The following is a 17071-nucleotide window of genomic DNA, read 5'->3' on the forward strand; positions in this document are numbered from 1 at the left end:
GGTCTGTCCAGGGACAACTAAACGGGCAAGGTGCTCAACCCCTCTCAGCCATTGGTCGTTGGTGTCATTCATTACCCACAGCATCAGCCATTGGTAACAGTCAATCACGAGTTATGAATTTTTGCATGTCATTAATGAAGGAGTAAGATTAGTCCATGAAGTGAGAGACATACCGTTTTTTGTTATCTTCATGTGCCTTCCAAGTTAAATGCTTGCAAGCCTATCCACATGGTCAATTGATACTATAGAATGAGATGTACGCAGTGCTCATATGCTCCCTCCGTCTATTTGCATCTCAAAGTATATGGAACTGTTGCACTGTTGAGCTATAAGCTGCTCAGAGTATCAGAGAGAGGTGTTGTCTTCCCGGTTACTACATGTAAGCCCAACCCTAGAAATTTTGCTGCCTTAGGTGAAAGTGCCTAATTATGCCCGGTCACACCTTCCTTTGTCACAGGTGCACAATCACAGCACACATGAGCAAATTCAATAACATATTCACCTACTATAAATTACATAAATGTCTTTAACCCTGTATTACAAAAGTTAGAACTCAGTTCAATTCAACTTTATTTTGAGTGCCATAGACACATATAAAGGGCCATATGTATCAAAAAAGAGTTTTGTGATTCCCAAATTGCGATTTTTAGCGAATCGCAATTAGTGAATCGCAAAATGCAATGTATGTAGGATTTGCTAAAAGTTTTGTGAATCCTTTATATTCCTTATTTGCGAATCGCAAATTGAGATTCGCAATTAAGGAATACCTTCCCATTCATTCGTATGGGCTAGGAGGCCATTAGCAATGAATGGGAAGACTTTCTCAATTTGCGATTACCAATTAGAGAATCGCAAATTGAGAATGCAGTTTTAAGGTTGCCAAAAGGACACCCTGTTGCACCCCTGAAATATGCATGTATGCACATTTTGCGCACCCAATGCCCTAAGGGCATGTATATGTGACCTATGGCCCTTAAAAAAAATCTAAAAAGTGCTTTTTTAAAGAAAATACCAAATTACCACCAACTTGAAGTTGGTGGTAATTTGCAATTCCTTAAGGCCAAATAGTAAATTTCTCGTGCTTCCAGAATTGCATTGAAGGAATCGCAATCTGCAATTCTTTAATTTCATTCGCAAAATAGAGAATCACAAATTTTGTAATTCTCTATTTTGCGATGGCCTTTTGGGATGATAAATCCCAAAAGGATTTTTCCGATTCGCAAAAGGGCTGATTTTGAGAATCTGCACGTTTGCAAACGGGAAAAAGGCTTGATACATATGGCCCAAAAACTGATAAATCAAAGTGCATATAAAAACTGTTAAAATAACATTCAATTGTGACACCAGACAGCTAATTGTGAAAAGGCTCCTACAGCAAAACATACAAAATCATTGGAAAGCATTTGTAAAAAGTATAAGCAACAAAACACTTTTTAAAATTGTGCCTTAAAGTGGCATGTGCATTCAACCAAACAGAAATCCACAACATTAGTGGTGCTATCTTGATGAACTACTCAAGATATGGCAGGCCAAACTCCAAGAGATTATCTACACCATGGAGCTACAGGGGTTCTGGCAATCAGGTCAAACCCCCACTCATTAATTCAGCACAACTAAATAACCTGATGCTATTTGTAGAACACTGGGGCAATATGTTTCCTGTGTCCCACACAGGAAACAAAGGAAACATATTGCCCCAGAAGCACACCTATGAGAAGGTGCCACAACAGACATTGCAATCCATATAGAACTTTTCCACAAATAGCATCAGGTCATTTAGTTGTGCCAAACTCCAAGAGACACATATAGTCCAAGAGAAGACACCTGCAAAAACCGTTCTGGAAAGATGAACACAACACTGCCCAATACACAAGCCCCATCCATAGCAATTGGTATACATTGCCATTTAAAGATTCCAGCAAAGAGACAATGGGTTTTGATCCTGTCTTAGCCTGTATTTTTTGAAGTGACCCTAAAAAGTGAAGACATTTCTGGAGGTGAACACAGATATTAGTCTTCGAAAAAGAGGCAGTATCAAAGACTATTCCCAAATATGGAAAATCGTGAATATTTGATAAAAAATGTCTATGAATATATACAAAGTGTGCGCAGGTTGGAACAATCGGGCCCACAGGATATGATTTGAGATTTAGCAAAGCTGGTGCACAGATCAAGACTAGATATAAAATCTGTAAAAGAGACACACAAATTGCACAATGTCTCCTGGGTAAGGTTAGTAGCGCCATATCGTCAGAGTGTAACAACGCTGAAACAGGGATTCTTTTGAAGATTGGGACATCAATACAGCATTTCAATAGGAAATAATTAATATTATTAATATATAACATAAAAAAGGGGTGCCAATACATATTCTTGGAGTACTCCCCTTTGTAGGCTAAAGGATTCCGTTAATTCCCTATATGGGCTAAATCTCACTTTACTGTGCAAATGGGAAAGAAAATCAATAAGTGCAAAATCTAGACCTATTTCTAATGAAAGGTGCCACAACTTTGAAAGATTTACCCTAAAGTACTCAATAGGTTCATCAAAGTTAAATTTAAATTGCTACATTTGGCTATGGTATACTTGACAGTTAGTACATTTAAATTGAGGCATTGTTCCACAGTATCCAAATGCTCTCTAAAACTGTATTGACAAGTGCTTAAAATATTCTTCGAAAGTGCATACTCCCAAATTCTATTAAAAATGACTCTACTTAAAATCTTCACTGAGTCAATAGGTGAGATGGGCGTATAACAATGTAGTTTGCGTCTATTCCCTTTAAAAAAAAAATTGGAATGATAATAGATGTCAACCAGGATGGGGGAAAATTGATAATACCACATTGGTTAAATATATTTGTTAACAACAGGATCCAAATATTCAAATTGCATTTAGAAAGACCCAAGTGCACCCCGTCAGCTTTGGCAGAAGAGCTCTGGAGGATAGCAAGGGCAATCTCATCGATGTCAAAGTAAACTATATGATCTCCAGCTATACTGTTTAAGATGCTCGGGAGCAAGAATAAGTACCATTATAGCAGTAGATTGTCTAAAAAAATGGCGAAACTTGAATGTGAGCACTCATGGCAGTTGCAATATACTCACTAGACTATATGGAACTAAACGTCTCTCAAAACGTTGGGGTTATGACTAGCTGAAGCCATAATATGCAGATCCTAGTAAATAGTTTGGACTTCCCTTTTCCTTTTCCATTCAAAGTAGACTTATAAAACTTTCAACAAACTAAAACCTCTTCACTATTTCTAGGTTTCCTTGCCAGTTCTTCACAAAGGCGTCCATTGGCAAAATAACAAGTATTGTCAAACCACTGTGGGGAGGGTACAAGAGTCCTAAATCTTAATTTCAGTAGAGCATTATAAATTTAACCACACAAATGGATGAAGCACTCCAAAGATTGTGAAGGACTAGCTGTGTATAATAGACATGGCATAAGAATAGCATAATATGCTTTTATCAAGTATTCCAGGAACAGGGGTGCATTAGATAGATTCCATGCTAGCCTCAAACCAATATAAGTGTATGCAACATGTTTACGAACAATAGGCTACGGGGAGGGGAATGACAAAATAAGCAGATTGTGATCCTTTAGTTGAAGTCCAGGATATTACTACAAAAAAAATAATTCAAAAGACCACTTGCCACCTAAAATAAGTCCTCAACAATAGAAGCACTGCTACTTCCAACAAAAAAGGTCCTGAAGTAGCTAAAATAGGATCATTTTCATGCACATTAATTCAATCATGATTGAAAATAAAATTATCCAACATAACTCCTCCTTCAGGTAGGGCATACGAATGAATGATCAACAAGTGTGCACAAATCAAAAGTATTTGCACAGATTTTAGCATTAAAATCACCACAGATTATCACATTAGGAAAATTCTTGGAAGCTAACAATTTGTCAACATATTTGAATAACATTAAAAGAGTTGGATTGTTCAGATTGGTAAAATCGTTATAATGAATATCAATTAAATAAAGAACCAATTTGATCAAATTACTGACTAAAAAAACCTCAAACACTTTACAATTAGTATTAATGAGAAAAATGTTTGTATGTAGAGAGTAATTAACCCAGGCTTTAAGTCCCCTTATGGCTCTGCCTGAGTTTGGCGGAATGGCTGAATTAGAAAAGCAAGTTTAGCCATTACATAATACGGGAGAAGTGACCCATATCTCTTGTCAGAGAATATTATGAAAGTTGCTAATCAGAGACAGCCTTATCTTTTGATTTATCTTAGACTTAAGGCTGGCAATATTCAAGCTAATTAGCTCTAACAGTGCTATGGTATAACTTAGTACAGAGTGACATAATACGTTAGAAATGAAATTTAAAAAACCCTTGAAATCCAGTGAAAAAAACAAGGGTTACAGGGACGTTATATTACCCCCAAAAATATTTACGGATATTTTACTGCCCATTAAACATGCTTCCACCTCCTTTATAACATACACAAGGGGTTAGGAAAGCTCTAGCTCTCACCCCAGCTCCGGGGACTATATACCGAGATATAAAATGGCAGCCACAACCCTTCTATGATGGTATGGCCAGTCAATCAGAACCCTGCTTTGGTGCGTAGAACAACAGATTCACTGGGGGTGGCTCCGCGGAGGGGCCGAGTCCCTAGATATGCATATTTCGTTTTCAGTAAACATCTCTAAAACTACTGAACGGATTTACATCAAATTACAGAAAGCGTGCTTTCTGGACCAAGAGCTAGTGTTCTGCCAAATTTGGTGCAAGTCCATCCAGTGGTTCGGGATATAGTCGTGTTCAAAATCCCTATGTCAAATTGCATGGGGAAAACGTGTTTTGAGGCCCATTATTTTTCTCTGCACTTGCTTGATGGATCACATAAAACGTTGAAGACAGAAGCTGAAGTGAGTGGCAAACTAGATTTGAAAATTGTGTTAAGATTTGTCAAACGACGCCAAAGTTATTGGCAAAACAAAAAACGCGATATCCTATAGAAACTAGGTCCTAACTATAACTACCTACTGGCGACCGCCAGTAGGTAATATATACATATATTGGGTGTTGCTGTGAACTAAAAATTACAAAATAAATATTGAATGAGCACCTGAATTTCGAGTGGCACCTCTGTTAGAGCTGTAATTACAGGGGAAGTGTGGCCGAATCACCCGAAAGCGGTGTTTTCAGGAAGGAATATATCAAAACAATACCCTTTCAGGCTTAGAGGGCTGTATAAATTATGCAAAATAGGAAGTTCCCAAATTTAGGTGGAGAGTAGCTCCTATATAGAGCACCCTGCAACACCAGCGACACTTTGAAGCTGCTCACCTCAAAATGTCTGTTTTTCTAGCACAGTTTTTGAGCATTGGATTAGCACAGTGTCATCTATGCTACGCTAGAAAGGGACAAAGCCTTTTGCACTTTATATAGCAAAATCTTTAAGTTTAGGATTAGCAAAGTGCTATCCATACAAAGCTGTAAAATGACAAAAGCCTTTTACCACTTCACGCACAGTATTATAGCTTTGGATTGGCAAAATACCATTCAAGCCAACCTGAAATGCCTGAAAGCAATTCCACTTGTCATCTATGCCGTCCATCTTTGAGTGTCACGAGCACTTGCGTGCACAAAGTATTCGAGTTACCTATGCAATAATTGCTTACAGTGCTGGTACAACTGTTCCCAATTGTTTTCAACAACCATTGTTTTCCATTGTTCTACTAACTTCTTGTACTCGTTCAAATACATGATTCCTTGAACACATTTGAATCAAATGATGAGTCTCTCTACCTTCTTTTCTTGTAATGTCTTGATAACTAGTTCTCTCAATAATACCGGTTGAGATATTGTTGTTTGTCTATAAAAGCAATCCCTGACAAGTGTTTCACTCTCATTAGAGCTCTTCAGAGAAGTATAGCTTTGTCCAGACACAAGGGAGCACCCAGTATAAATCAAAACAATACCCTTCCAGCCTTAGCGTGCCGTATAAATTATGCAAAATAGGAAGTAGAGAATTAATGACAACGAAACGTGTCACGGGTTGCTTTTATGCATTCCAGGTTGTCTTGGATGGTATTTTGCCAATCCAAAGCTGTAATGTTGTTTTAATATTTTAAGTTTCTGTCTTTTCCCTTGATTACACGCCTGTTTTTGCTTCTGAACCATTCTCCATAAATTGGTTACTGTGGGCATACTACTAACAATGATCATGGGGATATTTTGGTCTATCTCCCTCTAAACTGAGCCACATAGTTCATTGGAGGAGGATGCTAGCATTTTTAATTGCTGGATGGTCTCCCTCATCTCGATCTCGATAGCAGAGGCACAGTGGTTATGTTCTGTGGTTTTTTTAACAGTGTCACCCAGAGTAACCTATCTGGCTTTGCAATGGGATGAAAAATTCTGCACACATCTCCAATGACTATTGGGCTCAGCTAATCTCTCCTTACAAGAAATACAGTCACCATATTTCAGCAGTCTGTTCGTCACCATGATTGAACATAGTGAGCCTGCTTCCGGTTTCCTATGTTTCAGTGATATCAATACAAAAAAGAAAAACAAATTGTGAATGCAATGGCCTAAAACTGTGATTTATTTTGATTGTGAACAATCTGTTTGCTATGGAAAAAACTATTTGCATGGTTATTTTAGAGAGTCTGGTAAAGATTTTTTTTTAAAGGTAGTTTTTCTGTACAAAAAGAGAGAAAGTTAAAAGCGATTGGTTGTATTCTGTGTGGAGAAATTAATTAGCTTTGTCAATTTATATGTTTTTGAAAAATAATTACCTTGTATGTTTGTTCCCTGTTCCAATGTGGTTTAGCAAACTTTGTTGTAAATTTGTTTGGTTTTCTGATGTGTTGAGGGCGCTTCTTGCTAGTTTTTTTATTATAATTTAGAACAGGGCTCTCCAAAGTCAGTCCTAGAGGACTGAATGCATGCCAGATTCTTAAGATAACTACATTTATCTAAATGGGTATATGTTAAAATCTAGCATAGCTCTGGTGCTGCAGGACCGACTGTGGGGAACCCTGATTTAAAAGAAAAAACTCAGGTGGAATAATTGCTGTTTTGTTCTCTTACTGCTTTCCTTGCATTTTGTCTTTTTTTAAAGAATAACTAACCTGTATACTGCTGAATTTTTTTCAAAGGTGGGCTTTGATTTTTCTTTGATCCTGCTTTCTTTTGTTCATTAATGTCTTTCTCTCCTTTTAAGGTCTGTTGTAAAGAAAAAGAGGTAAGTACTTAGCGGAGATGGCATAGTAATTTTGTCCCCAGCCACTGTCCAGTACCTTCCCTCAGGTAAGTACTTTCTGGAATTAGAAAAATAATTTTGGCCCCATTTACTGTTCTGCACCTTCCTTGAGGTAAGTACTTGGTAGAGGTAGAATAGTAATTTTGCCCCCCAAGTCACTGTCCAGCACCTTCCCTGAATTGAATATCTGGCAGAGTTAGAATAGTAATTTTGCCTTCCAGTCACTGTTCAGCACCTTCCCTGAGGAAAGTACTTGGTTTAGTTAGAATAGTAATTTTGACCGCAAACACTGTCCATCACCTTCCCTGAGGTAAATATTTGGCAGAGTTAGAATAGTAATTTTGCTCCCCTGTCATTGTTTTGCAACTTCCCTGAGGTAAGTACTGATTGGAGTTAGAATGGTAATTTTGCCTTAAGTCACTGTCCAGCACGTTCCAAGAGGTAAGTACTTGGTAGAGTTAGAATAGTAATTGTGTCTCCAGTCACTGTCCAGTACCTTCCCTGAAGTAAGTACCCAGCAGAGTTAGAATAGTAATTCTGCCCCCCCTCAGTCCCTGCCCAGCACATTTCCTGAGGTAAGTAGAGTTAGAATAGTAATTTTTCTCTCAGTCACTGTCCAGTACCCAAACTGAGTAGGTGACATGTTTTATTTTCAATAAATAGAATTTTCAAAATGTTCTTATCAATAAGGATGCCTTTTTTTTACCTTCCATTTGAGTAAAGCTAGAAACTCAACTGGAAATGAGGGTTATAGATAACTTTTACAATGTCTGTAAAATAATACAAATTATTTCTAAATAAATATTTGTTTCAGGGGTATTGTTGGCATTGTTAGAGAATGGTAATGGTTAAAGTTATCCTTACCTGTCTAGCTAGATGGCAGTGTTTGGAACTGGCTGTGGATCTCTCTCCTAGTCTCCATGGTGTGAGTAGTCACGTCAGAAGGCAGTGTACCACTGACTCACACGAGGGGTGCAGCGTGTCACCCACTCACTCCAAGGGCTAAAAGAGTGTGTTAAGGAAGATCGAAAGCAGGTGTCCTATGCCTAGAACCCACTCGTAAGAGGGAAGAGCAAGTCTTGCTTCTTGTTGCCTTCACACACCCAGAAGGATGTCATGCTTCATCATCGGGGGTTTCTGCCTTGTCGGGCCGGTGCTGCAATGCACTACGGGTTCCCCAAAGTGACGCTTTAGCAGAGATCTTTTGAAAAATACCGCATGATGCATGCGGGTATGTGGGGTGAGTCCTATATGGAGGGTGAGTCAGTGCGTGCAAGATTAAAACTGGCTAAGGGTTACCAAAGAAATCTGTTTATTGTGATGGTACCCTTGTCAGAGTAAAAAACCTGAAGTTTAATTGTTACCCCAATCGGCGCAATGTGCAGGGTAACTAAGTGGTCGACATGTTTCGCGCCACTACGGTCATAAAGATCCGTGGTGCTTCATCAGAACCAGAAGATCGAGTGTAATGTGAACAGAGCACGTGAGTGATAGGTGAAAGGGGTAAAGACCCTCTGTGGAATCAGGAAGGGCCAAAACTGTGAACCCTACAGATTGGCTACAACTAAATGGTTGAAACGCTCCTAATGTAACCTAGGAAACAAAGAAACAACAAGACATACGTTGGACATATAGAACGAGGTGATAAGATCTGCCTCAGTAATGTACATCAAGAAGCATACTTAGTGCATTAAAACAAGAGGCTGACTGAATGAGAGTACCATGAGGACAAGTAACCAATGTGGTGGCTCCCATGGAGTGCGCAACGGGCCAGCAGAAGCATACACCAGAAAGCTGGTGATCACGTCTGTGGCCCCGTTGGCTCCCCCGGAGCAGCCCTTGTTGGAGAACACGCCTTGTTAGTGAGTGCCCAGCAGAAGAGGCCAGAGTCTTACAGGTGGTGCATAGAGTGAGGCATACATGTGTAGAGGGTCAACTGGTGTAACATCATATACGTTTAAAAAAAATAGTAACCACAGATGAAAGCAGACCCATGTTGTCAACCACACTGCCCATTCTCTGGAGAAGCATAGTGTGACAAAATATCTGACGCTTTAAAAAGCATGTGCTTAAAGAATTTCTTTACATTTATCGGTAAGCAATCTGGTATGGAACCCATACCCAATATCAAAAGGAGTAATGCTCCAAGGGCTAATGGCGTCAGATGCCCGCACCTTACCGGCTAAGGAGAAGAAAACAACATAATAGAGCAATTAGTGAGTGAGAGGCAGGCAGGTTCAAAAGCCAGGGTCCTACAGCGACTTACTGTTAAAAATCCTGGGTCCATGTCTCTTTTTGCTACTTACAATTTTGCTCGGGTGCCGGCTCACAAGCACCTACCCCGTCCGACGCCAGCCAGTATGTGAACAGGACAGGACGCGGGGAGCCCTGATATAGTATCCATGATTATTGCTGGGGCGGTTACTCCTTCCGGAATGCTGAGTCACCTGGATGATTCGTGCTCATGTGTCGGTGTCTAGTGTTGAGATCTCTAGGCAGAGTGCATGCGTAAGGAGAAGTCTACACTTTCTCGTGACCTGCGCATAAGCGTGCAGTTGTGGTTGTCATGGGTTACTAACGCCGATGGAGTGGGCGTGTGACGTTTACTGTGGTCGGAGAAGAAAGCAGACAGAGCAAAATACCCTAGATGAACATAAATTACAGCGTAGTGTGTACGGGTGTCACGGAAGGCATTTACCTGGGCCTAAGGATGTCAGGGGAAGTTATCCCCTCATGCAGCCCTAACAAGATCTCATCACCTGGAAGAGATACATTGACGACGATCTTATTCATTGGAAAGGAACGGAGGAAACCTGTGCCAAGTTTCATGATTGGATCAATGCCTTGAATCCCCATCTACGATTCAGAAGCCAACCAGTGATAAGGCCATCCCCTTCCTGGACCGACGTATCACTCTGGAAAAGGGACATCTCCACACGAAGACCTATAGGAAGGCCACTGAAAGCAATAGCCTTCTTAGTTTCGAGAGTCACCATTCTAAGGCCCTCAGGGAAAATTTACCCTATGGCCAGTTCCTGAGGTTACGGCAGAATTGCAGCAACATCAATGAGTTCGCCGATCAAGCCAACTCGCTCGCCAGTAACCTACAGGAGAAGGACTACCCCAGAGATGTTATCCGCAAGGCAAGAAAACGTGCCATGAACAACGACCGCCAGGGATTACTCGAGACAAGGGACCCACAGACAAACATTGCTATAACATGCGTAAGGACCTTCACCCCTTTGGCTACCAAGATAAGAAATATCATCCAACAGTATTGGAAAATCCTCAATACTGGCTCACTCAACATTGAGCACCCACGGTTTGCCTTCAAACGTACGACAAACCTGCAGGACCAATTGGTCAATACACCCCCCACGACCAAAGAAGAAACCCCAGGACACCACCCTGTGGAACCTGCCACCTGTATCAGGACAATACCCTTGCGGAAATTGGAGAGGTGTGGTGCAGCGGCCAGGGAAGCTGACTTCGGAGCACCGGGTTTACAGTTCGATCCCTGGCGGCAGCTCAGCTCTGCACCATGTGACTCTGGGCAATAGCTCACTTACTTTCCACGACGGCCCCCAGCGCCTGGAGACGTCCAAGGGTGAGTAGTTTGTGCTTTACAAATACGGATATAACTCCCCCTGACATCCTTAGGCCCAGATCTCTCCCATGCACACCCTTAGGCCCACACCTCTCGCACCAGTACATACTTATAATATTACAGGGCCCTCCAGATCTCATGAGTACAGGTACCTCCTACTCATCACAGGGCACAGTTCACATCCCTGCTGGAGTGGTATGCTTATTTTCACATGATGGCTGAGTGACTAAACTCTAAACTAGGTAAATGCCTTTCATGACACCTGTACACACTACGCTGTAATTTATGTTCATCTAGGGTATTTCGCTCTGTCTGCTTTCTTCTCCGAACACGTTAAACGTCACACGGCCCACTCCATTGGCTTTAGTAACCCGTGACAACCACAACTGCTCGCTTATGCGCAGGTCACGAAAAATTCGCACTGCCTAGAGATCTCAACACTAGACGCCGACATATGCGCACAAATCGTCCCTGTGACTCAGCATTCCGGAAGGAGTAACCGCCCCAGCAAAAATTACGGCTACTATATTAGGGCTCCCCGTGTCCTGTCCTGTTCACATACAGGGAGGCGTCAGACGGGGTAGGTGCTTGTGAGCCGGCACGCAAGCAAAATTGTAAGTAGCAAAAGGAGACATGGACCCAGGAATTTGAACAGTAAGTCTCTGTAGGACACTGGCTTTTGAACCTGCCTGCCTCCCACTAACGAATTGCTCTATTATGTTGTTTTCTTCTCCTTAGCCCGGTAAGGTGCGGGCATGTGATGCTATTAGTCCTTGGAGCATTACTCCTTTTGATACTAGGTAAGGGTTCCATACCAGATTGCTTACCCGATAAATGTAAAGAAATTCTTTAAGCGCATGCTTTTTAAAGCGTCATATATTTTGTCATACTATGCTTCTCCAGAGAACGGGCAGTTTGGTTGACAACATAGGTCTGCTTTCATCTGTGGTTACTATATTTTTTAAACGTATATGATTTTGCACCAGTTGACCCCGACACGTCTATGCCTCACTCTATGCACCCCTGTACGACTCTGGCCTCTTCTGCTGGGTACTCACTAACAAGGTGTGTTCTCCAACAAGGGTTGCTCGGGAAAGCCGAGGGTGCCACATACATGATCACCAGCTTTCTGGCGTATGCTTCTCCCAGCCCGTTGCGCACTCCATGGGAGCCACCACGTAGGTTACTTGTCCCCATGGTATTCTCATTCAGTCAGTCTCTTGTTTTAATGCACTAAGTACGCTCGCTTGATGTACATTACTGAGGCAGATCTTATTGCCTCATTTTATATGTCTGATGTATGTCCTGTTGTTTCTTTGTTTCCTAGGTTACATCTGGAGCGTTTCAACTATTTAGTTGCAGCCAATCTGTAGGGTTCATAGTTTTGGCCCGCCCTGATTCCACAGAGGGTCTTTACCCCTTTCACCTATCACTCACGTGCACTGTTCACATTACACTCGATCTCTGATCCTGATGAAGCGCCACGGATCTTTATGACTGCAGGGGCGTGAAACATGTCGACCACTCTGTTACCCTGGCACATTGCGCCGATTGGGGTAACAGTTAACCTTCGGGTCTTTTACTCTGACAAGGGTACCGTCACAATAAACACATTTCTTTGGTAACCCTTAGCCAGTTTTAACCTTGCACGCACTGACTCACCCTGCATATAGAACTCATCCCCACATACCCGTACTAATCATATGTCATTTTGCAAAAGAGCTCTACTAAAGCGACCCTTTGGGGGACCCGTAGGGCACTGCAGCACCATCCCAACGAGGAGCAAATGCCCGATGATGAAGCATGACATCCTTCGGGGTGTGTGAGGGCAACAAGAGGCAAGACTTGCTCTTCCCTCCTATGAGTGTGTTCTAGGCCTAGGTCACCTCCTTTTGATCTTCTTTAACACTCTCTTTTACTCCTTGGAGTTAGTGGGTGACCGCTGCACCCCTTGACTGGATTAGTGTACCCCCTGTTTTGACGTAACAATTAACTTTAGGAGCACAGACACTGGACCATAAACAGCTCCTGGTCCCCCCTTTCATTGTTGATATAGTGTACCACTGACGACAAAATGGTGGATGGCTGCTTTTATGTTTTTAGAGGGTTAACGATAATTTAGAATAAATATGTGTTGAAAAGAGTATTTTTCTGTGAATTAAACGTAGTAAATGTATCATTGTTTTGTTTGTGAAAAAAATTCATTTTTGCCCTTCTTCGCAGTATGCAACAACCATCTTGCTTGGGGACAAGGGAGACTGCATTTGTTGAAATGAAAGAAAGACTAATGTGTGTATGCTGAATGTGTTAATCTGTTACATGCACTGTACTATGTTGAGATGTGTATTTAATGTTTTATTTTTAATTGTAGAAAATGTGAACACTTATAGTTTTGTCTTAGTTTGTTTTGCGTTGCGTCACAATTTAATTATGTTTTTGTGATTTGTGCAGTGTTGCATTACTCTGGGATAAGTAGTGATGAACAAAAATGTAGAAAATATTTTTGCAATTGAGCTGTTATGTATTGTGTGTTTGTTCTGGATATTGCGTAATAATCTGTTATGGTTTTTGCATTTGTGCCACGCATTTTACGATTAATATTAACTTTCATTCATTACTATTTTGTTTTATGTATGTAACAACATTTACGTATAGAGAATAAAAGTGCGTGATAAAAGTTATCCAGGTAGTGGTATGCATGGTAACTGTATGCGTGGTAATGGTTCCTATAATGTACCTCTATGTATGTTCGTGGTAATGACATGCATGGTAAAGATGTGCGTGTAGAGGTTGATTCGTAGTAAAAACTGAATTGCAAAGGCATGCATTGTTCCATCATCATTTATATATTTATATAAATATATTGTTTATTACTAAAACAAAATGCAAGTTAAATTAATTAGAAACTTAATTAGCATTAACAATTTAATAAAATGCTTAAACATTTATAAAAAATTTTTAAATAATTTAAATTAAAACAACACAACATTTAACAGATTCGGATATATATTAAATAAAAATGTTAATGTGAGTGGAAGTGTTTTGTAGGAAATATTTATAAATTGAATAAATATATTTTAATTCATTTTGAATACATATTTAATATGATGTGTGAATGTGCTGTAACATTTTATGTTATTGGTTCTAGGTTATTATTTAACATTTTTCATTATTTCAAATGTATATATTATAGTAAAATGTTTTTAGGGATTAATACATTAATATTATCCCCTAGGGAGATCACTGCCTCGGTAGCAGAAAGCTTCACTTAGATGTAAATAGTTACTAGTAAAAGTTTACATTCATAAATACAGTTATAAGGGGCTCCACTAGGGGGTGGAGACATGCAAGTCTATACTAGTGTGAAAATCGATACTCGGAAATGGTGAATAGCAAATAAGTGTAGAATTACACGTAGGTCTAGTAATAAATATATACAGAGGTAAATCTACACATTTATATTTACATTTGTGATCCCATTTAAAGTAAAGGCATCCACATCATGGTGCACCCAAGAAATTAACAACAACAATGACATCAGCAAAATAACGAGCAGCAAATAACAGAGCATCATAATGGCTTCACCAAACAGTACACCGATACACTCTTCATTCACAGACGTCATTAACATAGGCAGAGCTACCAGCAAGGGGAGATGGTCATTTGCTTTTACTTGCACATACTGAATTTGAATTCTGGCAAGTTTATCTCAGCCTTCCATCCCACCAAGGTCGCCAAATTGAGTACCATTCAAAAGGGTGTAATTAACACCTTTATTATTTACTGTGCTGAAAACAATATTATTCTTATAAATGTCTACCAAAAGGTGTTCATGCCAGGCCATAATATATGGGACATGTATTACCGCGCTATTTAGCATAAAAGGCATTGGTTACCACTATTTCTCTTACTGTTCTACCAATGCACAGTTACACCTAAAATATGAAGTAGCTCAAAGCAATGAAGCAAATAGAGGTCTAAGTAATCTAGCAGCTAGGTTTCCACTTTTATTCAGCTAATTTGTCCAAATCTGTCCTGTAACTGATATCCTTACTAGTATTTTAAAACCAGGATTTAGAACTGCTGTTTGGCTAATGCTAAACATTGTGTATTAAACAGAGAGAGACCCCTTGTTAAGACCAAGGGAATAGGGTACTCTTCACAAGTTAAACAAATAATCCCTTGAACAATACTATATGTAGAATCACCTAGACCACTGCTAGATTGATATTTATCTATGACTTATCAGACAACCACACTGGTATTGCTTCCAGCCCACCCAACAAAATAAAATCATGTACTAACTTATTCAATTGGAAAATTACAAAACATGTTTTATTTAATTATTGTTATCACGGTGTAAAAAGCATTTCTATAAAACAGTTAAAATCTCATACACATATCTCAAACATTTCATATAAAACAATTCATAAAATAATCACAATATTACACAGAACATAAATCACAATAACAATCACCATGGACTGAAGAGAAAAGAAGTTTTTAGACAATATACTCTGTCATTAAATAAAACATATCCTATGGGAGGATTATTGAACACCCGGCCTGCGTGCACTCCTTATCTTGCAAATACAGGACTGGGTTGACCCTGGGATTATGTAAATCAATATGCGTCAATGCGTTTCGATGGTTTGAATTATTATTCCATCTTTATCAAGACCATAGATTGAATTTTCTCTGTTGTCGTTCCTGATTTCTATGTCCTTTTAAGAGAGGAGAGTTGAATCGAACTTCACAACATTATAATATCCGATATCTCAGTCATCTGGGTCTGCTTCAATTGTAAACCGCAGTCTATCACTCACTTTGGTCAGTTTATTTATATATCCCACACAGTCGCATTTGCTTGACACCTCAAATGTGGCTTGTACAAAGGGTTGCAGTTTATATGTACCTTAATTCCGCGTTCCTTGTGTACACACGGCTCCTGACTCAATCATTTGTTATCCACAGGTCGAGGGGATTTAAAATACTCCACCACTTCTCCCTTGTTGTGCTACTAAAATGCTGTGGTTCGCCTAGAGATGCGTACTCCTCGTTCTGATCAGTTCGACTGTTCGTTCTGACAAGCATAAAATATGGCGTGACATGCAGCTGCATGTAAGTGCCCTCGGAGTTGCTGACAGGTCAATCGATTACATAAAAAAGAGGTGGTATGACCTACATTCCACGGGCTAAGAAGAGGGTGGCTGAACGGCTGCGTGCTGCCCAACAAACAGGAGGTTGCCCATCCAGCCTCCCGGAAGCCTCCACAGCAGAGGCAATGGTGGAAGCCACCCTAGAGCCGGAGTCTGTTGTGGCAATTGAAAGCCTGGACACATGCCAACCTCCACCACCCACAGGTAAATGAGAAATGAAAGCCATTTTATGTCACACTCCCATGCATGCACCACACACAGGCCATAGTGCATCTACATGTTCCGTCTACATGATAAAAAGTCAGAGTTCGAGGAGGAGCCAAGCTGGCGACCAAGATGGCCACTTAGGTTCCCGGCTCCGTAGACCTCCTCATCCTGCTACAAGATCCTGCTAGATATCCTGTGCCTATGCAACGCTCCCATGTAGACGAATCAAAATAACGCCGCACCGTGAGACCCCGAAAGTTCCATCGGCTTCGAGAACGGAGAAACATCGTCTTGAAGTTTGCGGGCTACATCAGCTCTGAAGCCGGGGCCTCGAGTAGAAATCTAGCCGGCACCTAGTTGAATAACATCGGCCATAGGAGTTCGGGAGGAGCCGGTCCACCGGAACGGAAGTGAAGTTTTTGTCCGATCTTCGCATTGAACATCCGAGCAGATTCACGCTGCGAAGGAACATCCCACAGACACTGCGGATGCAAGTTGGGTATTAATTGATGGAGCCAGTGCTGTGAACGGACTGGAAATCGTCGGAAAGGTAACCCGGCGGATGCGGTCACATTCTGACGACGGCTCCGGACTATCCTGCACGCGGTTGGAGCGGGTGTCATAATCTTTAACTCTAGTGGGTCTATCCCTACGGGCCCGAGGGACCGACCATGGCGGAAATGTATGACATGACACCCAATATCGACCTGCGTAGGATTCGAACCCAACCCTCCAATGGGTCCAGGAAAAGTCGCACAGATATCTTGGGACAACATATCCTAACTAAAGGGTTTCCGACACCAGACCAGAATGTCACCAACGAGGGAACAATCAGCGATGGCCAGGGTT

At 40.8% G+C, this 17071-nt stretch overlaps 1 protein-coding gene across 5 annotated transcripts in view; it reads left to right on the top strand.

The window, feature by feature from the left end:
• The window catches only part of LOC144763893 (uncharacterized), a 261943-nt gene that overhangs the window by 143712 nt on the left and 101160 nt on the right, over positions 1–17071 (top strand). The gene's annotated exons all lie outside the window — the stretch shown is intronic.

Source organism: Lissotriton helveticus, chromosome 6 (assembly GCF_964261635.1).
Source record: "Lissotriton helveticus chromosome 6, aLisHel1.1, whole genome shotgun sequence".
NCBI classification, from domain to species: domain Eukaryota; kingdom Metazoa; phylum Chordata; class Amphibia; order Caudata; family Salamandridae; genus Lissotriton; species Lissotriton helveticus.